This window comes from Desmodus rotundus, chromosome 7 (genome assembly GCF_022682495.2).
Source record: "Desmodus rotundus isolate HL8 chromosome 7, HLdesRot8A.1, whole genome shotgun sequence".
Classification (NCBI taxonomy): Eukaryota; Metazoa; Chordata; class Mammalia; order Chiroptera; family Phyllostomidae; genus Desmodus; species Desmodus rotundus.
In genome coordinates this window covers 42918222-42941643 of record NC_071393.1, presented here as the reverse complement: position 1 = coordinate 42941643, position 23422 = coordinate 42918222, and positions in this window count along the sequence as shown.

Below are 23422 nucleotides of genomic sequence, written 5' to 3'. Positions count from 1 at the left end.
ATAATTTATAGTTTTGATTTGAATGTTTCACCTAAAATGTCATATGGTAGGCCTGAGTGTGATATTGTTATGTTACAGAATTACGTGCTTATGATTTTGTAGTCAAAGATTTTGTAACAAAAAAAGAGGCCTTATTTGTGCCACACCCTGTATAGTTAAGTTGAAGCTTGAAAGAGATTACATGAAAAGAATCTGGCCTCTGCCTTCACATTTCCTAAGTTGACTATGAACAAGCTGTCTGCAAGAGCTGCCCCTGAGACAAATGATAACAGGAAACACTATTTTAAATATTAAAATATGCAAACATCTATTTGGACTCTGAATGAACAAGATGAGAATAGTTATCCTCTAATTGACATATAAAAAAGCTATGGTAAAACTTAGAATATTGTAACTATTTATGAGTTTCTGTTTGCGTTCAATTACTGGTAGCATTAAAGCCAAAGAAAAATAAATATTGCCATTTTTAGCTGGCATTTGGAAGGAGAAATTAAGGCTATTTCTTAGACTGAGAATCATTGTCTTCTAGAAAGTCCTCTGTGTGGGGATTATACTTCTCAGGGCAAAATCTTTCTATACTAGATATACAGTAACACCATCTCTGCAAAAATTATTTTACATGAATATTATTTGATAACATCACCAATTTCACATATTTCCCTTTTTAACTGAGAAAATATAACTAGGGAGAAAAGGAATTATGAAACATATCTCACATTTGTAATTAGAAGCATACCCTTCATAGTATTCAGACCAAGGAATATGACTACAGGTACTAAATCTATTTCATACTCATGCAAGTTATTAATGGACACTCCGAAAATCTAGTGGATTTTTCTGTTAAAATGATTACAAAATGGATAATACTGGTAGAACATTATGTCAGAAAATATTTAAAACAATAAACACAATTGTAAATGATTTGACTGGAAATATTTTTTATAACACAAAGTGTTTCCAAGATTTTGAATAGAAGTTAATATTACAAATTGTGCTCATACATTATGTAAAAATCAGTAATGAACAAGTCTTTTTAGGTACTAAAAATAAATGCACTGTAATAGTTTTTACTGATTTTGACTATTTTCAATTTTTTAAGTTTTAATTTTGAAATAGTTTCACAATTATAGAAAATTTATGGGAATAATACGAATGATTCCTACAGGAAAATGTATTAATTCACCAGTTGCTACCATTTGTGTGTGTCTGTGTACAGCCACATAATGACATTTCAGTCAGAGAAAGACCACAAATTCATAAGTGGTCCCACGTAATTATAATGAAGCTGAAAAATTCTTACTGCCTAGTGACGTCCTAACAGTCTAAAGTCACAGCACAAAGCATTTCTCTCGCTGGTGTAAGCAAACCTGCTCTGCCAGCTGTACGGAAGTATAGCACGTACACTCATGTGCGGTGCATAGTACTTGCTCGTGATCATACATGACGATGTTTACTGCTTCCGTATTATGTGGGCTGTAACCTCCTACATCTCCTGTTTACCGTGCATCTTGATTGCATCATTTTTTTTTTTTTTGCTTGTGTGAATCTCATGTTTTATAAATTTAGTGTAGCCTCAGTGTACAGTATCTGTAAAGTCTACAGTCATGCACAATAATGTCCTAAGCCTTTACATTCACACACTACTCACTCACCAACTCACCCAGAGCAACTTCCAGTCCTGAAAGCTCTAGTCGTGATAAGAGAGTGCCCTGCACAAGTGGACCAGTTTTCATCTATGTCACACTTTTACTGTACCTTTTCTATGTTTATGTGCACAATACCATTGTTTTAAGGTTGCCTTCAATATTCAGTAGAGTAATATGCTGTATAGGCTTATAGCCTGGCAGCAACAGGCTATGCTGTATAGCCTAGGTGTGTAGTTGGCGGTATCATCTAGGTTGGTGTAAGTGTACTCTATGATGTTCACACACCGACAAAATCACCTAACAACACACTTCTCAAAACATCCCTATATTTAACTGTCATGTAGCTGCATATACCATGAGTCCAAAAGAAATCGAGAACAGTAAATCACCTAACAAAGAAAGCCTGTACTAAAGCAGCTAATCTCATTCAGAGAAAAATGTCTATTACATTGGGAATGTCACACCACACACATGCATACATACATGCAATACACAAATAACAAATATCTAACGTGTAGTTAGCAAATGGAATGAGAAGGCATACAACAAGAAGGTCAAAAACATCAACAAAAAAGTGATGTAATAGAAAGGAATGAGTGGTGAAAGACAAACACCAAATGATCTCACCTGTAAGTGGAACCTAATCAACAAAACAAACAAGCAAGCAAAATAGAACAAGAGACATGGAAATAAAGAACAATCTGACAGTAACCAGAGAGGAGGAGGGAGAAGGGTAATAGGGGATAGTGGAGGGGCATCATTGGACACATGGCCCCCACATTATCCTCTATTCTGAAGGACACACCCACAAAACCAAAGGGGGTGGGTTCGTGGGTGGGAGGTGGGGGTGGGTGGGGAGGGTGAAAGTGGAGACAACTGTACTGGAACAACAATGAAAAAAAAGGCAGAAAGAAAGAAATGAGCAAATAGTGCTGAATAACACCATTTACAGTTAATCCTATTATATTGTGAAGTTGACTTTAAGCAGCAAATGTTGACTGTTCTGTCATCAGCATCATATAACCTCTAGGCCACGTGCTAGAGTCTCTGTGGTTGGAGACAGATGGCCTGTCCCGTCCCAGTCGGTGTCTCAGTTCGCACAGCGAATGCAGCAGTTCCACAGCAGCATACCACGAGAAAGTCTGACCTGTCTCTTCTTGGTTAAGTCTTCCTTAATCACATATAACCTAAAATGTTAAGTCAGGAGAATTTTCTTGACAAAGTGCTGTAAAATGGCTAATGTCAGTGTAATTTTGATGATCTTAAAACTGTGGTTTCAGATTAACCTTGGATATGTAATGACATTTGTTTTATTTTGCTGAATTTATACACTAAATATTTTGAAAAAATTGCAAATTAAGATTATGAAGAGTAAAATTTAGTTGATATTTGGGAGAAAGTCTACACTGGAATATTTTAAAAGAAATGCAGTCTTGTTACATTTTGCTATATATTTAGGTTAGTAGCCAATAAAGTATTTCCAGTAAATATCAGTACTTCCCTAATGAGTAGATTCAGTTAACTAATTAAATCATAATTTTATTTTATTCATAAGTATAAAAATAATCATATTATAAGCATTTTAAAATTGCAGATAAAATGTTTCTTACTCCCATCGCTACTCTGCTGACCCCACAATCTGATCGTTGATGGTGACTTCATAAGCAAATCATTTTATTTTCCCCAGAGGAATGATATTAACAAAGGGTCACAAAGAAGCGAGAATGCTGTGCTCTACACAATCTTGCATACACAGATTAGGTACTTAATACAGGTTTTCTTGTTGGTCTGCAAGTAGAAAAGTATACAATTAATAGACTCAATGAATTATCCCAGAATAAAGACATCCCAGTAGCCACAACTCAGATTAAGAAATATTGTTATTAGCAACCTGGAGATGTCTCTGTGACTCCCTGCAGTGACTGCCCCTCTTCTGTCCATGGGTAAACACTGCTGCCGTTTTTAACATGGCAGTGTATTCAGTTTTATACCCGTGACACCTCATACATGGGAGACAGTAAGTGTTTATTCTCAAATCATAATTTAACTTTGCCTGTTTGGGAATTTATATAAATGCAATTGTGCAGTATCTAAGTTGATTCCATATATATGTGTATACAGTATATATGTATGAAATATTTATAGTCCAAATATATATATGAATGTACATACAAGATGTGTCCAAAAGGTATCCAGCCATGAAATGTGAAAAATAGAGACACTTATTCAAGAAGATACAAGATACAAGAAACATTGTACACAGGACAATGATGCCTCAGTCCCCTTCACATAGGCACCTTGAGACCTCACACAGTTCTCCCAATTGCCATCAGCTGCCCCATTGTTATTTTTCTGAATCTCATTGACGGTCTGAAATCTCTTCCCTTTCAAAGGTGATTTTAGTTTTGGAAAAAGCCACAAGTAAAAAAGGTGCCAAATCTGGGCTGTAGGGGGGCTGAGTCACCTGGGTGATTTGATGTTTCATCAAACAACTCTTTACAAGATGTGATGCATAAGTGGGCACATTGTTGGGATGAGGCTTCCAATCACCAGTTGTCCATAGCTGCAGCCTTCTGAACCATCTGAATAGTTTCTGCCAGGAAATGTTCAAGCTCAATGCAAAATTTGATGCAGATTCATTGCTCTACTCAGTCATTTTGAATGTGACAGCTGTGCATTACACTCACTCAGTGGCCTCTACTGCCCCCACTGACTAGTACAGTGAAGTCATCATTGTTCACGCATTCACATTCCAGTCCACTCTTGGCTGCCTGGCTACATGGATGTCACACAAACCATTCTCATTATTTTAACAATGGCTATTCTGCTGCCGGGATTATACCCTAAGAACCTTGAAACGCCAATCCAAAAGAACCTATGCACCCAATGTTCATAGCAGCACAATTTACAATAGCCAAATACCGGAAGCAACCTAAGTGCCCATCAGCAAATAAGTGGATCAAAAAACTATGGTACATTTACACAATGGAATTCTATGCAGCAGAGAGAAAGAAGGAGCTTATACTCTTTGCAACAGCATGGATGGAACTGGAGAGCACTATGCTAAGTGAAATAAGCCAGACGGTGAGGGACACATACCATATGATCTCACATTTAACTATAACATAATCAACAGAAGAAAAAAAGCAAACAAAATATAACCAGAGACATTGAAATTAAGAACAATCTAACAATAGCCAGAGGGGAGGGGGGGCAGTGGAGAGAAGGGTTTTTAGGAACTACTATAAAGGACACATGGACAAAACCAAGGGGGAGGGTGGAGGTGGGGGAGGGAGGTGGGTTTGGCTGGGGTGGGTAGAGGGGTGGGGAGAAAATGCAGACAACCGTAACTGAACAACAATAAAATAATTTAAAAAGGAAAAAGAAAATGCAATAGCTGGACTTTTTCCAGACAGACTATGTGTGTGTGTGTGTGTGTGTGTATTTGTGGTTGATTATATATATAATAGTTTTAGATTCATAACAAATTGAGTGGACAGTACAGAGATTTCCCATATATCTCCTGCCCCCACACATGAAGAGCTTTCCCTATTATCTACATCCCCCACCAGAGTATACATTTGCTACAATTGGTGAACTATGTTGGCACATCATAAGTAGAGTTCATTGTCTATAGTGGAGTTCATTCTTGGTGTTGTACATTCTATTGGTTTGGATAAATGTATAGTGACATGTATCTATCATTATAGTGTTACACAGAGTATTTTCACAGCCTTAAAAAATTCTCTGTGCTCCACCTATTCTTCCCCCTGCTTCAGTCTCTAGTAACTACTAATCTATTTACTGTCTCAATACTTTTTCTTTTTGCAGAATATCATAGGGTTAGAATCACACTGTATGTAGTCTTTGCAGATTGATTTCTTTCACTTTTCAATACAATGTAGGGCAAAAGCAGGTTACAGTTGTGAGTGTGCGAAATAGAGTTTATTCTTGTGTTATTCTTTATAATCATTACATCATTTTTCATATGAACAACTGTAAACCTACTTTTGCCCCACCCTGTATACATTTGAGATTTCTCCATGTCTTTCCACGACTTGATAACTCATTTCTAAGTTTAATAATATTCCATTGTCTGGATGTACCACATACAGTTTGTGTATTCACCTATGGAAGGACATCTCGGTTGCTTCTCAAGTTTGATCATTATAAATAAAGCTGTTAAAAACATCTATGTGTAGCAAACAATTTTTGAAGATAAAAGTAAACTCTATCTCTTGTATAATTATCCCTAATAATGAATCAAGCTTATGATTAATGAATACAGATACAGAGGACAGCGGAATCATTGGGTTAATTGGGTTAGAAAGTCATGTAATGACATCATATGGTTTTAATTTTCAGTGATCTTTGTACAAAGAAGTTATTAGTCATATGAACTAATATAATGAGCCAAACAGCAAGATATCTATTGATTGGTGTAAAATACTTTTCTAAGATATGACTCATTGCTTTACTCAAGGATCTAAGAGGACATTCAAATTAGGCATTTATTTACAAAGTCCACTATTATGGTACTAAATTTCATAATGACAACTTTAAGACCAAAAACAAATATTTTGGAGCCCAGGGCAATAGGAGGATATTGTTTCATTCGAGAACAATGGCTTCTAGCAGTGTTAACTCTTAATATTAAGCTGTAGATGCCTTATCAAATAACAGTGTATACAACAGTATTTTTGTTAAGTGCCAACTGATCTTTTGTTACAGCAAGTAGCAAGAAAATGAATTTTTAATTTGCATGAATTCCCCTGTGATATCCTTTTGCAAACTTAAATAAATCATGTTTCTGTAGTTATGTAAATCATGTTCCTTTCTTCTGCTCTTCTTTCTAAAGCTAAGGTTACTAAAATTATGTAGTGCGAGACTACAGAGAATTAAATCTGATAGCAAATGCTAGTGGAGCCAGGAGTTATTAAAGCAGACAGTGTGTTGAAAGACAAAAGTAGTGTGAGTTGAGATACCCAAAGTAGCTTAATTATTTAGTTATGCTGTTTCAACCTTCACGGGTGACTTGTCAGGACTAATTAATGCATTGAAGAGGCCACGCCAAAGAATGGAATCATCTTCGTTATTATTATTATTGTTATTGTTATTTAAATGGGATCTTGCTTGAAAACGGAAATATGAATGAGATAAGCAATGTGAACTAATTAGACTAGCCGGCATTCCGTCCTTGGCCTAGACCAATGATTCTCAAACTTGGCTGCAGAGCAATCACACCGGAGGAGCTGTGACTATTGAAACTGGGTTCAACGCACAGATATTTTGGTTTATTGGTCAAGTGTGGCCTTGGCTTTCTAATTGTAACATACAGCCTGGATGGAGAACGACTTACCTAATTAGGAAGCAAATTAGAAAGGAACATGGATTTTGAAGAGTCAGAATAGACCCAATTAAAATCTCAGACATAAGTATGATTTATGAGGGTTAATAAAACCTAATGAGCCTCTAAAACAGAGCTGTTATGAGAATAAAATAAAATTATTCACGTGAAAACTAGTGGCACAGTATCTGGCAACTAACTGGCATTAATAAATATTATTTTTTTAATTCTCTCTTGCCATACTCCTCTGCACTGTAGCCCTTTGAAGGAAAGGGGACCAAATATATTAGCTGCTGTTTACTACCCATGTGGCTCTTCTGGCTCTTCCATTTTCTTTATATTCCATTTCTGGTGGAAGGAGCATTGCTGGGAGCATATGGGAGCTAAAGAAGTTAATAAACATATCCTATTTTGTCTACCCCAGTATCTGATTAACTTCTTCCTATTCATCCTCTAGGTCTCTGAATGTTTTGTCCTCTGGGAAGGATTTTCTAACTGCTCCCCCACCCCAGCCTACATCTGATTCCACTGCACAGGATCCTCCACAACGTTAGCAATGAATCTATATAATTTATTGCTGTTATCTCCCAGGGTACACAGTGCACACTTAATCATTTTAACTGGATGAATAAATGAAGGGATTTAAAGTAAAATAAAATTGTAACAGCTAGTATAAGGCAGTATTTATCTGAGTATCAAAAAGATGTTTGTGCCCTGGCTGGTGTGGCTCAGTGGATTGAGTGCCAGCCTGCAAACCAAAGGGTCGTTTGTTCAATTCCCAGTCAGGGCATATGCCTGGGTTGCAGGCCAGGTCCCCATTGGGGGGCACGTGAGAGCCAACCACACAGTGATGTTTCTCTCCCTCCCTTCGCCTCTCTCTAAAAATAAATAAATAAAATATTTTAAAAATATTGGTAATATGAACACAATTTTAAGAGTATTTTAAAGTGCTTTTATAAGAGTGATTTTGTTTAATCCTTTGATTTATTTTTTCCATTTATGTTCTCAAACATATGTTTTCCATTTATGCTCCATTCGTGTGTCTTGGTTCTCTTGGGGAAAAGTTCAATAGGGGAAAAATGAGTCAATAACATAGTATTAGTTCAGTAGTAGTATATGTCCCAAAGAGAAGGTGTTTGTGGTGTGTGTGTGTGTGTGTGTGTGTGTGTTAGGGAAGTTGTTTAAGAAGGTCTTGCCTGAGAAACTAACATCAGATCTGAGATCTCAGAGACAGCAATGAGCCAGCCATGTAAAGATCTTGGGGATCGAAAATTACAGGTCAATGGAAATTGACCTGCAAAATTCCCAAGGTAAGTCTGAGTTGCTATATTCTATGAACAATGAAAAGCTCATATAACCACACAGAGAGCAAGGGGAGAAGAGTGGAAAATAAAAGTAGAGGATAGGCAAGGGACAAGTTCATGCTGAGCTTCATACGTCTTACTGAAAAGTGTGGTTTTTATTCTACATATCATGAGAAATCATTGGCATATTAAAGATTTTAGAGGCTGGAAAGTTTATATTTAACCCTATCAGTTATATTGATAAAAACTCTTGACTGGCACGTGGAAAATGGATTTTAAGCACTTCATGAGCACCAGAGTGGAAACGTTGCTGTTGTCCCAGCAAGGCACGATGACAAGTTGCCCTAAGGAGCAGCAGTTAAGACGGAAAGTGGATGGGAAGAATATATTTTGGAGTTGTAGCAGGCAATACTCGGTGATCAATTGGTTTTGGGGTGGGGTGATAAGTTGAATGTGTGAACAAGCCAGCTCTGCCCCTTGGCATAGAGTTGGATGGCTGGGTGGTGTGTGTAGGACAAAGTCCTTCCACTTCATCAATGGGGACTTCAAAATGCAGGGCTCAACCCGTGATTCTTAGTGTTCCCCTGAGCACGGCTTTGGCTGTGGTTGTCCAGAAATAATTTCTCAAGATTAAGGATCTCATCTGTCCTTCCTTTAAAGGAAGATTGGGGTTTGGAAAGTTGCATGCAAACGTGTGAAGGCAGAGAAGACAGCCTGGAAAAGTTTGAGAGAGAGTGACTAGAGCAGTTTGTGTGGACAGAGGATTAGTGTAGGGGAAGATACACATGCAAATCACACCTGGTTCATTTCGTGGAGAGCTGTGAATGTCATACCAGAGACCTCGCTTTTTAGTGTTATGGAACTAAATGTTTTTTGAGAAAAACCAATGGTAATATACCAGGGGAATTGATCTACTAGTGTTCACATAATGGCTTATGGGGGTGGGAAGCTAAAATGCATGGAGACTATGTAAACACCATTCAAGCAGTATTATTCATCCACTATAATTTTTTCCCTTGTTCGGTTAACAAACATTCATTGAGCACCTGCTGTATGCTAAACACCAGTGATCACCAGGATTCTGTTCTTATCTAGAAGTAGAATCCAATATGACTGGGGAAAGCTACAGCTTGACAGACACTCCTGCAGAGAGGATAACCTACAAATCTCTTAAATCACCAAAGAAACTCACCAAAGGAAAAGCAGCTTGCTTTTATTATTCAAATTCTGTGACATTATGATTAATACCTCTATGGTCTATTTGTGCAGGAGACTGCTTATTTCCAAAGCATGGATTTTAGATACCTTTAATATTGTCTTGCAAATTAATTGTATATTTTATATGCTTACAGATGTGTTTTTAAAGATCTTGTTTATTTATTTTTTTAGAGAAGGGAAGGGAGGGAGAAAGAGAGGGAGAGAAACATCAATGTGAGGTTGCCTCTTGTGCGCTCCCACTGGGGACCTGGCCTGCAAACCAGGCATGTGCCCTGACTGGGAATTCAACCAGTGACTCTTTGGTTCTCAGGCTGGTGCTCAATCCACTCAGCCACACCAGCCAGGGACAAATGTATACTCTGAAGGCCACCAAACTGATGAATATTTAAAAGAGCCAGATAACATAATTTAAATCAAACTATTATTTTATAATATTAATATACTGCATCCCATGTACTTTAAATAAATATAGCTATATTTTACATATAGACAAATTAGTTGTTATAAAACTAAAAGATACCACTTACTAAGTCATTTTTAACATATGGGATAAACTAAAATATAATTCATTTTCTAACCTAATATTACGTGATATCTGGTATGGATTTTTATGAAACGGAACTTCCTGTGGTAAGTATGAAATCCTGCCTAAGTGTATTTGACACTATAATCCTTGACAAAAAACAAAGACACAGGGAACATAACAAATATTGGGTATAGTTTAGGAATTTGAAAATAAGTTGAAAATGTCTGATTTTTCAGATTCAACATTGAAGAAAGATTTACAAAATTCCAATTTAAAAAGAAGCACACCCAGAGATGAGGGTCAAAGGTACTGCCAGCCACAGCACACTTGGTAGGTAGGCTGACTTTATCTTGGTTTTAAACAAAATGTTTTAATTGCAAGATTGGGGAACTCTTTCTCTGAACATCTGCCTAATTTTATGTAAATGTCAATGCAAAAAGAAAAGTGCTTTGAAACCAATTAAATATCACATTTTCAGGAATTTTAGGAAGTGAGTTTTACCTATAGGCAAATGTAATTCTACTCTAGAATAGAATGTCATCTCATATTAGAAGAAAGAAAAATTTAAATATTAGTGATAAAACCACCTATCAGTATTTACGTATGGGAGAAAATTGCCAGTCAGTTTCTAATGTTGATGATTTTGCTATAATTTTTTTTTAATTCAGAGTCTCTGTGTTTATTTTAACTCCTTTGCTTGAAAACTATTAGAGCCAAACAATAGGAGTGTGTTCTTTATGTTATCCTAAGTGTGCAGTATAACCCTGGGTATTAATTACTCACATGAGATAAGTAAAATACTTTCAGAGATGAAAGCTACCTAATAAATAAATTCATTATTGTAGCTGAACAGAGTTACAGCTACAATATGGGATTAGGAGTTAACTCTCAAAGAGGATTGATTCCCTTTACACAGTGTTTTTGAAAGCTACATTCCATTTGCAAAGTAATGTTTGAATTAGGAAACATATTGATGATATCACATTTCCTTCTAGAGAACTTTAGAAACTGTCTAGAAAACATGGAAAATATACTTAGGTTCTTGTCTCAATAACTTTTTAATACTCGTCGTAAATTATTGAATATAACTTCACACGATTGCATTGAAACAAGTAAAATTACATTGTTTCTAATGCAAAATTCTTTTTGAAGGACTCTATGAGTTAGCGAGTGTTGTCACAATAGGGAAAAAAGAGCATTTAATCAAGGCGCGGCAGGGCTCTACAGCTCATTTGGCAAGCAATTACTTCCGTCTCACTGGAAACCTGCCGGCTGGGCCTCACGTCAGTTTCCAGGTGAGACAAAAAAAATGCAGTTGTTGCCTTGCTTTACACGTGGACAGAGTTACCTAATCAAAATCAACACAGTGCATGACTACAAAATATACAAAATTTTTAATTAATTACTTTTAAATAAACCTGAGGAAAGATCTTGAAGTTGTACCCAGCAGTCAATTAATAAGCTTAATTTGGTCCCATCTCTTTAACAACAAAGGGTATTAGAATATAAAGGTGTATTTTTTACATGATTGTTAAGGTTTTTCAGTTATTCGGTGAGAACTTTGAGTGTCTTCTCTGTGTAGGATATCATAATGCATTAAACTGTCCATTTGACAAAACTCCATGTAAAAATGCATTAACAGACACCATTCTAATTTCCTTGACCCTGTTTCCTCTGATTTTACAAAACAGTAAAATAACTGAGTAAAATTGGTGGATCAGAGATATTAATAGATATTAACAGAGCCTATGTAACAGATGAGGATAATGTCTTTTGAAAAATAATTAAATAAATGAACCCACAGAGAAACAGCTAAATAGAAGTTAGTCTTTGAATTCTAATGACATCTAGCTTTTATCTTTGGTTTTGTTGGTTAATAAAGATTAGTAAGTATACTTTCTGATTCAGCCTCTCTTTCTGCAACTATTATATATGCCTTTCTGATGTTGAACGTGGGTGATATACAAAAGCACAGAGTTAACTGCACCCAACTCCACCTCAAGAAATTAGGAGGCTCTCTGTAAGTGAAATGATAGTTGAACTAGGTCTCAAGAAGTTAACTTACACACTATATATAGGGTTATGGTTAGGATGGATATATACATACATGTATATACATACATATGTACATACATACTGGGTAAGAAACACAAAATCTTCTTATTCTAATATTTTAAATATTATTAACTATTTCAGGAAAAGTTAAAACTTTTAAAAATAAGTCTATCTTATTAATTTTGTAGTTAACCATTCAAATATGTAGTAATTAAACTTCTTAGATATTGTTTGTGAGAGATGTTAATCATATTTCTTACTTTTCATTTTTATCCTTCTACCATTTGTAACTTAGTCAGCAGGCAGTGTTTAAACCTGTTATGTACACAGCACTTTGGAAAGCATTAGGACTGTAACATAAATTTGATGTGTTGGTTTCTTCATTTATCCATTGAAAAAGTATGATTTAAGCACCTACTATGTTTGGAACTATGCTTGGCACTGAGAATTTTTAAATGAGGAAAAATTATAAAATGCAATTCTAGGGAGGGGAAAGAAGGTGGCAAGGTAGGTGGGAGCTGAACCCATTTGCTCTTGTGCACCCCACTAGAACAACTAGCTGATCTTCCAAGGAACAGAGTGAACAGCCATTAGAATTCCAGCTGATACAAAGTTTAGAAGCCAAAGCATGCAGAGGACGTTTAAAAACGGGCAATAAGGAAATTTTGCAGGCCAAAGGGAGGGTCCCTGGGCACTGAGCCAGAGACTGCAGCTGGTGTGGCAGCTTTGAAGGAGAGCAGGGTCAGCAACTGTAACTGCTGCTCCCTTCCCTCCTGGGGTGGCAAGTTTACAGACTTTCAGCTTCGCTGGGGGGATAAAGACGCAGTAAGAGACACACAGCTCGCAGTGTACTCCAGCTGGGACTGTGGTCACTGGCTGGGACAGTAGAGAAATTGGGGAGCTAGGTAACACCTGGAGATGGGAAAAGAGATAAGCTGCAACTGTCCATCACCCAGACAGTCTCAAGACTGTTCAGAGTGTTCGTCTGTGTGGAAAGTTGGGCGCTTGTTAGGAATGGCCTGCTGCAAACAAGGGGAATTCGCTCAAAAAAGGCCCTCAGCTGTGGTGCAAGAACCTCCACGCCCAGCCAGGCCAGCAAAGACGGAGGAGGGAGGGCGCAATTTGCTCCCACTCAGGGTACCTCCTGGACGGACCAAAGGAGGGCAGCAGGGGCTCAGAGAGGTAGCAGCACCCAGAGAGATTTAATTCAGTAGGGGAACTAAATGGCTCTGTAGGGACTCTGTGGGAGCTCAGGCCCCAGCCAACCAAGAGGTGGAAGGAGGGGTACAATTTGCTCCCACTCAGTGCACCTCAGGGACTAATCAAGGGGCTGCACAATGAGGTGGATGGTAGGCACTGGCCTGGCACATAGGCGCAGGGGACAGTGGGGGCTGCTCACTGCTCTGAGGGCTTGGAATGGAAACTGGACGCCTGTGAGTACTGTAGCCCAGACTGAGCCCCGACCCTCACCTAACCACAGGAAAGGAAAAAAAACGGAACCCAGCCCCACTCTGCCTGCAGCATTCAGGAAACCCCGCAAAACCTGCTTGGCAGGTTTAAAGTCAGCAGGAGGCATTTTTTCCCCCTCAAGTGTAAGACAGTAAGACCTGGAGCTGTGAAAGGACCAGAGACAGATCCAGAAAGAAATCAGAAGGCGAACACTAACAGCTGAGACAAATTACACCCTGCTCTCCTTCAGAACATGCATTTTATTTTTTGTTGTTATTTTTGTTTTTTTAATTTCTCTTCTTTCCGTTTAGGTTTTTTCCTCCTTTAGTTCGTTTGCTTGATTTCATTGTTTGTTTTTCTTTATTTCTCCCTTCATATTGCATTCTAATTTTTCTTCTTTCACTTCACTATTATTTCAATAACACACTACTCTTGGTTTTTTAAATTATTTTTATTCAGATTATATATTTCCTACCATATTATTGTTATTCCAAGTTGTACACAGCACCCTTCCCTGATCTTAATCCATTTCACCATCTCCCTGAGCTTTATCACTGTTGTGGTTTACTTCATTCTCTCACACACTATGCCAAGTTTCTGTCCCTGACTCTCACCATAACTCACCATCTAACCTCACATTAACACTCTACTTTCTAAAGTCAGCACACATTCTTTAAACCTTTTAATGAAAGTCTTATCCCTTTTAAACCTTTTGTAAAAAGTGGCTAGTTGAGTGAAATACCATGGTTATTGCTGTACTTCCCTAAAGGACCTCCTATCTGTTCTCTACTTGTTAGCACCTTAAATCCCATAGAACACTCTCCTGCTGTCTGAATCCATTTTGCCTTCACCCTGACACTGATCACATACAGGACAAAGTGGGAGCTGTGAATACCAGTAAACCCACTGGAGCAGAGAACCCACCAAAAAAGGAGCCACCAACAGGTTAAGCCCAAGTAAACGAGAGAGCCCACACAAACAGAAGATAGGGCAATGCTAGAGCGTCCAGACAAGGAGACCAAAGAGACCACACCACTGAGACCCACAGAACTACCACAGTGGCTTAACCTACAAAGACAGCTGGCAAAGAAAAGCATTGGGAATCACGGGAACAAAAAAAAGAGTCACCTAAAATGGGGAGACAAAGAAAGAACTCACAATCGAAAGGAATGGAAGACTTCCCAGGAAAAGTTAAATGAAATGGAGGCAAGCAAACTATCAGCTATACAAGGATGCTCGAGGAACTCACAGACAGCTACAAGGAACTGAGTGAAAGCTACAACAGTATGAAAAAGGAATAGAAACAAGAACCATGAAGAAATGAAGAATGCGATTTCAGAAATAAAAAATACATTAGAAGGAATTACAATTAGAATGGATGAAACAGAAGACTGAATTAGTGAACTGGAAGACAAGGTAGAAAGAAACACCTGGGTAGAGCAGTTGCATGAAAAAAGACTTAAAAAAATGAAGTAGCTTAAGGGAATTACAAGACAACTTGAAATCCAACAATATTCAAATCATAGAAATATCAGAAGAAAAAAAAAAGGAGCAAGGGATAGAAATCCTGTTTAAAAAAATAATGACAGTGAACTTCCTGAACCTGGAGAGGGAAAAAACCATGCAGGTTCAGGAAGCACAAGGGTCCCAATGAAGATGAACACAAAGAGGCCTTCTCCAAGACACATCATATTTAAATGCCAAACTTTAAAGACAAAGAGAGACTCTTAAAGCAGCAAGGGAGAAACAAGAAGTAACATACAAGGCAACTCCAATAAGACTACCATCTGATTTCTCAACAGAAACACTACAAGACAGAAGAGAATGACAAGAAATATTCCAAGTAATGAAAAGCAAAGGCCTGCAACCAAGACTACTTTACCCAGCAAGGCTTTCATTTAAAATTGAAGGCAAAATAAGGATTTTCCAGACAAAAGTAGACTAAAATAACTACACCCCCACCAAACCAGTGTGGTGAAATATGCTAAAGGGTCTGCTTTAAGAAGAAGAAGAAAAACATTGAGAGAGAGAGGAACACAGGCACAAAGGGGAGAAAATGAATAAGGACCTATCAATAATAACCTTACATGTTAATGGATTAAATACTCCAATCAAAAGACATAGGGTAGTTGACCGGCTAAGAAAACATGACCTGCAGATATGCTGCCTATGAGAGACCCATATCAGAAAAAAAGACCTACACAGACTGAAAGTACAGGATTGGAAAAAAAATATTCCAAGCAAATGAGCAGGCAAAAAGAGCTGGGGTAGCAATACTTATATCAGACAAAATAGACTTCAAAACAAAGGATGTAAAAAGAGACACAGAAGGACACTTCATAATATTCAAGGGAAGAGTCCATCAAGAAGACATAAATATTATAAACACATATGCACCAAACATAGGAGCACCAAAATATATAAGGAAAATCTTGGAGGTCTTCAAGAAAGATATAGACAATGACACACTTATAACAGCAGATTTTAACACCTTACTGTCAAAAATGGACAGATCTTACAAACAAAATATCAACAAGGATATTGCTGCATTGAACAACACTCTCATTCGAATGGACTTAAATATATAGAACCTTTCATCCCAAGGAAGCAAAATACACATTCTTTTCAAATGCACATGGAATATTTTCAAAGATAGACCAGACGGTAGGACACAAAACAAGCCTCAACAAATTCAAGAAAATTGAAATCATATTAAGCATCTTCTCAGACCACAAGGGCCTGAAACTAAAATCCAACCTCAAGGAAAAAACTTGAAAACACTCCAATTCATGGAGACTGAATAGCATGCTGTTAAACAATGAATGGGTGAATAATGAGATCAAGAAAGAAATCAAAAAGTATCTGGAAACAAATGAAAATGAACACACAACAGTCAAAACCTATGGGACACAACAAAGGCAGTCTTCAGAGGGAAGTTCATAGCGATACAAGCCTACCTAAAAAAGACAGAAACATTTCAAATAAACAACCTAACCCTACCTCTACAAGAACTAGAGGAACAACAACAAACAAAGCCCAGAGAGAGTAGGAGGAAGGAAATAACCAAGATCAGAACAGAATTAAATGACTTAGAGACTAAAAGAACAATTCAGAAGATAAATAAATCCAGGAGCTGATTCTATGGAAAGATAACAAAATTGACAAGGCTTTAAGCAGTCTCATCAAGAAATAAAGAGCAAGGATCCAAATAAATAAAATCAGAAATGAAAGAGGAAAGATTGTAACTGATACCACAGAAATACAAAGGATTGTAAGATATTACTACAAAGAACTATATGCCAAGAAATTTGAAAACCAGGGTGAAACAGACAAATTTCCAGAAAAATATAATCTTACAAAACTGAATGAAGAAGAAGCAGAAAGCTTAAACAGACTGTTAACAGCTGATGAAATCAAAGTAGTAATCAAAAAACTCCCAGCACACAAAATCCCTGGACTGAATGATTTCACAGGAGAATTTTACAAAAACATTTAAGGAAGAGATAACCCCTATCCTTTTCAGACTATTCCAAAATACCCAAGAAGAGGGAAGACTTCCAAACTCTTTTTATAAAACCAGTATCATCCTTATCCCAAAACCAGATAAAGACACAACAAAGAAAGAAAACTACAGGCCAATATTGTTAATGAACATAGACACTAAAATCCTCAACACAATATTGGCAAACCACATCCAGCAATATATTAAAAAGATCATATACCATAAAGTGGAATTCATCCCAGGGATGCAAAGATGGTCAAACATTCACAAATCAATAAACATAATACATCACATAAATGAAAGGAAAGAAATATCACCTGATCATATCAATAGATGTGGAAAAAGCATTTGATAAAGTACAACACTGATTTAGGATTAAAAACATTCAGAAAAGTGGGAATACAGGGAGCATACCTCAACATAATAAGTGCTATATATAAGAAATCTATAGCTAACATCATACTCAATGGGCAAAAAATAAAAGCTTTCCCACTAAGATCAGGAATAAGACAAGGTCGTCCCCTTTCACCACTTCTATTCAACATAGAATGGGAAGTCCTAGCTACAGCAATCAGACAAGAAAAGTAAAAGGCATCCAAAATGGAAAGGAGATATAAAAATGTCACTGTTTGCAGATGACATGATAGTATACATGGAAAACCCTATAGACTCCACCAAAAAACTACTTGACCCGATAAGTGAATTTGGCAAAACAGCAGGATACAAAGTCAATATTCAGAAATCGAAGACTTTTTTATACATAATATATCAGAAACAAAAATCAGGAAAATAATTCCATTTGCTATAGCAATAAGAAAAATAAAGTACCTAGGAATAAACCTTATCAAGGAGGTAAAAGATCTGTACTCAGAAAACTACACAACACTGAAGAAAGAAATTAGGGAAGACACAAATAAATGGAAGCATATACCATGTTCACAGATTGGAAGAATTAACATCATCAAAATGTCCATACTACACAAAGCATTTTATAGATTCAATGAAATACCTATAAAATACCAATGACATATCTCACAAATATAGAGCAAACATTTCAAAATATATATGGAACTATATATGACCCCAAATTTTGATACAGAAGAAAGAAGTTGGAGGGATCATAATACCTGATATTAAACTATATTACAAGGCCACAGTAATCAAAACAGTCTGATATTGGCATAAGAACAGACACATATATCAATGGAAAGGAATAGAGAGTCCAGAAAAAAAACTCAAGTCTCTATGGTCAATTAATATTCAACAAAGGGGGCAGAAGCATAAAATGTAGTAAAAATAACCTTTTCAACAAATTGTGTTGGGAGATTTGGACAGCTATATGCAAAATAATGAAACTCTATCATCAAGTTACACCATACACAAAAATAAACTCAAGGTGGATAAAAGACTTAAATATAAATTGTGATACCATATAAGTCCTAGAGGAGAATATAGGCAGGAAAATGTCAGATATTCCACGCAGCAATATTTTCACTGATATGTCCCTTACAGCAAGGGACATAAAGGAAAGAATAAACAAATGGGACTTCATCATAATAAAGAGCTTCTACATGGCTAAAGAAAACATCAGCAAAATAAAAAGGGAACCAACCGTATGGGAAAATATGTCTGAAATGATACCTCGGAAAAAGGTTTGGTCTCCAAACTATATAAAGAACTCAAACAAGTCCACTTCAGGAAGAGAAACAACCCAATTAAAAAATGGGCAAAGGACCTGAACAGACACTTCTCCAAGAAAGACATACAGAGGGCCCAGAGACATATGACAGGATACTCAGCATCACCAGGCATTAGAGAGATGCAAATTAAAACCACAATGAGATACCACTTTACAGTACTCAGAATGGCCATCATAACCAAGTCAACAAACAACAAGTACGGGTGAGATTTTGGAGAAAAGGGAACCCTAGTACACTGTTGGTGGGAATGCAGTGTGGTTCAGCCACTGTGGGAAAGAGTTCTAATTTCCTCAGAAAACTAAAAATGGAACTGCCTTTTGACCCTAGGAGTCCTGAATCACCAATTCAAAAGAACCTGTACACCCCAATGTTCATAGCAGCACAATTTACAATAGCCAAGTGCTGGAAGCAACCCAAGTGCCCACCAGTGAATAGAAAATTGTGGTACATTTACATGATGGAATACTATGCAGCAGAAAGAAAGAAGGTGCTCCTACCCATTGCAACAGCATGGATGAATCTGGACAGCATTATACTAAGTGAAATAAGCCAGATTGTGAAAGACAAATACCATATGATATCATCTGTAAGCAGCACCTAATCAACAAAACAAACAAGCAAGGAAAATATAACCAGAGACATTGAAATAAAGAACAAACTGACAATAACCAGAGTAGAGGGGAGAGAGGGATAATGGGAGAGAATAGTGGAAGGGTGATCAAGGGACATATATAAAGGACACATGGACAAAGCCAAAGGGAAGTAAGATTGAGGGTGGGAGGAAGGTAGGTGTGTGGGGGCGGGGGAGTTATCGGCGGAAATGGAGACTATTGTACTTAAACAACAATAACAAAAGAAGCTTATTGTATGTCAAAACTGAAAAAAAAATGCAATTGGGGAAAGCACCATAAAGGAGAGATATATGGGGCAATAACAGAATATACAAGAGTGGTCTGACTTCACCAAAGATGTGAGGAGGGTCTTTCCAGAGCTTTTGACACATGAGAAAAAAAATACAAAGGTTGCCTAGTAATTGAATTGCTGAAAACAGGTGTGTAAGGGATGAGAAAGGGCCTTCTAGGAAGAGGAAAAAATCACAGGCAAAGTGAAGACTTATTAAGAGCAGAGCAATTATGATGAATGAAAGAAGGCCAGTGTGTGTAGAAAAGGATGAGCCGTCCCTTTATGAAATATAGGACAAATTATGGAATTTTGACTTACTTCGACAGAAAGGATAAACGACTCAAATGTTTTAAGCAAAGATGTAATTTTATTAGATTTTCATTGGAAAAGATAATTCTGGCTGCAAGATAACTCTGGAGAACTTATCAACAGGAGGCCAGACTAGAATTGGCTCATGAGATGGAAGATCCGGAGAGAGAATTAATAGAACAAATTCCATGGAAAGAAAATGTGGTGGTGGAGATGGGGGTGGGGTGGAGGATGAATGAATGGTAAGGGGGGAACAATTACAAAATACCAGATTGACTTTGGACAAGATTTGCCCCAACACTTTCAAAGAAAGCATAGGAAGAGTGAATGAGTTCTAATTAGAAATGACTTGTGGAGAGAAAGGAGCCTTTAAGAATCTTCATGTCTCATTGTGAAGGAGATGATGATATTATTGACAGAGAGGATGGATGTGTGGGGTGGCTTAACAGACCTGAGCGGCCATTTGTATATCATGGATATTTTTAAACAGTATAAATGCCTATTTTCTTAAACTGTATGTGTGTGTGTGTAGCCTTTATAACATCAAGTATCTTAAAAGGGTAGCTAGACATTGACTGACATCTTTTTCTTGGCATAAATACTTGAATAGGCACTCTACTATTTCAAATTATCATTTTTTGATACAATTCTATTACTTAGAAAATGCAAAGACTTAAGTCAGCATATGCATCAGAAAATTTTGATACTCTTGTGCAAATGTAATTAAGACAGTAAAAGCCACTACTTACTGAGCAATTACTGCGTTCCAAATACTGTACCGAGGAACTTACATCCATTATCCACTTTAACCCTCACCTACCTGGCTTTACTATTTTCTCTTTTTCATTTTGTAGATAAAATTGACTGGCTAAAACTTTGATTAAGATCACTGCATCCTGTTCCATGTGTCCACGCCTCCGGTTTTACTTTGTTCATCAGTGTATTGTGTTCATTAGATTCCACATAGGAGTGGAATCGTATGATATTTGTCTGTCTCTGGCTGGCTCATTTCACTCAGCATGATGTTCTCCAGGTCTCTGGAGCAGACTGGTAGGTTCCAGAGGGAAAAGTGATGATGGGGCCTGGAAGAGATTAGCCAAAGAACATATACACAAAGATGCAAAACCCATGCACACAGACAGAAATGTGGTGAAGTCCTTGGGGAGGGGAGGCTTGGAGGGGGGGAAAGGGAGAAATAATGGGGGGAATCTCTAACCATGTCAACAATAAAACAAATTCACTGCAGCCTAGTGAGAACCTGGGATTTCTAACTGCCGTCTCCTGGAGTTCAATATCTGTAGCGCAAACCACTCTCTAGGTTTAATCTAATAATGATTTATTTATGCTTTGAAAATCAAATCCCAGGGGTTAATTTTTTAAAATTTTCCTTTGCTAATTTTCATATTCCCTGAACTTAACTGAAGAGCAACAGAATTCTGTCCCCAAACCTGTGCTCAAAGGGAAATACAAATACACACAAACATGCATACGTCTGACTCTGCGAACCTTAACCGGTAGTGTGTGTGTGTAATGTGTGTGTGTGTGTGTGTATACATAAATATATTTCATCATTGTTCAAATACAGTTGTCTCCATTTTCCCTCCACCACTCTTCCCCACCCCACCCTCCATCCCCACCCCCCCTCTTTGGCTTTGACCATGGGTCCTTTATACCTGTTCCTTGATGACCCTTCCCCCTCTTTCCCCCATTTTCCCCTTCCCCCCCACCCATCTGGTTACTGTCAGTTTTTTCTTTATTTCCATGTCTCTGGTTCTATTTTGCTCACTTGTTTGTTTTGTTGATTAGGTGCCACTTATAGGTGAGATCATATGGTATTTGTCTTATATATTTTTTTAAATTTTTATTGTTATTCAATTACAGTTGTATGCCTTTTCTCCCCATCCCTCCACCCCACCCCAGCTGAACCCACCTCCCTCCCCCACCTCCACCCTCCCCCTTGGTTTTGTCCATGTGTCCTTTATAGTAGTTCCTGTAATCCCCTCTTCCCACTGTCCCCGCCCCCCCCCCCCCCCCCCCGGCTATTGTTAGATTGTTCTTAACTTCAATGTCTCTGGTTATATTTTGTCTTATATTTTTAATGAAGTTTTCATGAAGCAGTGGAGAAGAGAGTTGTATTACCTTTCCCACTGAAGGACCTTATAAAAATCCTCTTTAAATGCCAGACTTCCACCAGACTTTCTCTTATACCGTAGCTGTTGCAATCATCTTTCTACCTGCACAGTGTGTCCTGTTCTAAATTCTGGTTTCTAGCCTCTCTCTCTCTTCCCCTTTTTGGATGTGGCTGTGACAGTTCATGCTTTCTCTCCTTCAACCCGAGCTGTCTGGAGGTTTGTATGCTTTCCCTTTTTCTCTACTCTCCCACTTCAGTTCATCTGACAAAGGGCCCACCCCCAAAACTGATTTTCCTCAAGATCTAACCTGTGGTGGGCTGCAGGAAGTAATCTAGTATTTATCTCCTATCATTGAAAAATTCTGACAATATATGAAAGGTAGTCATTAAACTTACACTATCAACATTTTGAATGTTTATAAACATGTGTTTTATTCTACAAGTAATTAGAAATATGGAGTTATACTCCAAATTCTAAGACTGAATTGGATTAAGTGCAAAATTATGAATTCTGAATTGGAAAGGGGACAGAAAATATATTTTCTATTTTTGCTTTGGAAAAACATGCGTGTATGACTTGTGCTGCTTTTGTAAGAAAAATTCTGAATTTATAGTTAGCTTTCTTTTCAGAAATTCATATATGTTATTTCTTTATACTCAGAAACATGTCTTGTAACTGTACCTTCATGTTTTTAGTCACAGTATCTTTGTCACATTATTTTTTGAGGAAACTACATTGAATATCTGAGTATACAGTGGCCCGTTATAAAAATGCAGGTAAATGTTTCTCATAAGTAAATATGAAATACGTTTGATTTGCTGTATTTTGTACATATTGAAAAAGCCAGAAAGAAATAGGGAGGACCTAGCATAGAATTATTAATTTAATTATTAATGTGGGAAACCTTAATAGAAGAAGTTGAAATTTTAGAGTTTTATGCCTAGCAGATATCAGGTGGTAATAAGCACCATCTATTTCTCTTCTGATAAAAATAAAGGAGAAAAATAAAAATTAACTCAATGTAACTCAATTGAAGAAGTAACTCTTTTTCCTCTGCTTGAAACTGAAATGGAATAATAAAACAGCATTTGAGGCTGTTTTGAAAGAACCACAGTGCAAAATGTGCTAGGAAAAGCAGAGGATTTTTGCACAGATGGTCTGTTCTGAAACATGCCAAATTCACTCAATGTACAGGAGCTCTGGGGAAAGCTTTTCTGCCAATAGGCAAATATAGAGCCTTTCAGATTTGGCTTGCCAAAACTGAAGCCTGAGAATGTCATGTTGTGATACTGCTTATTTCCGATGAAGATCATAAATAACAAGGACATTAT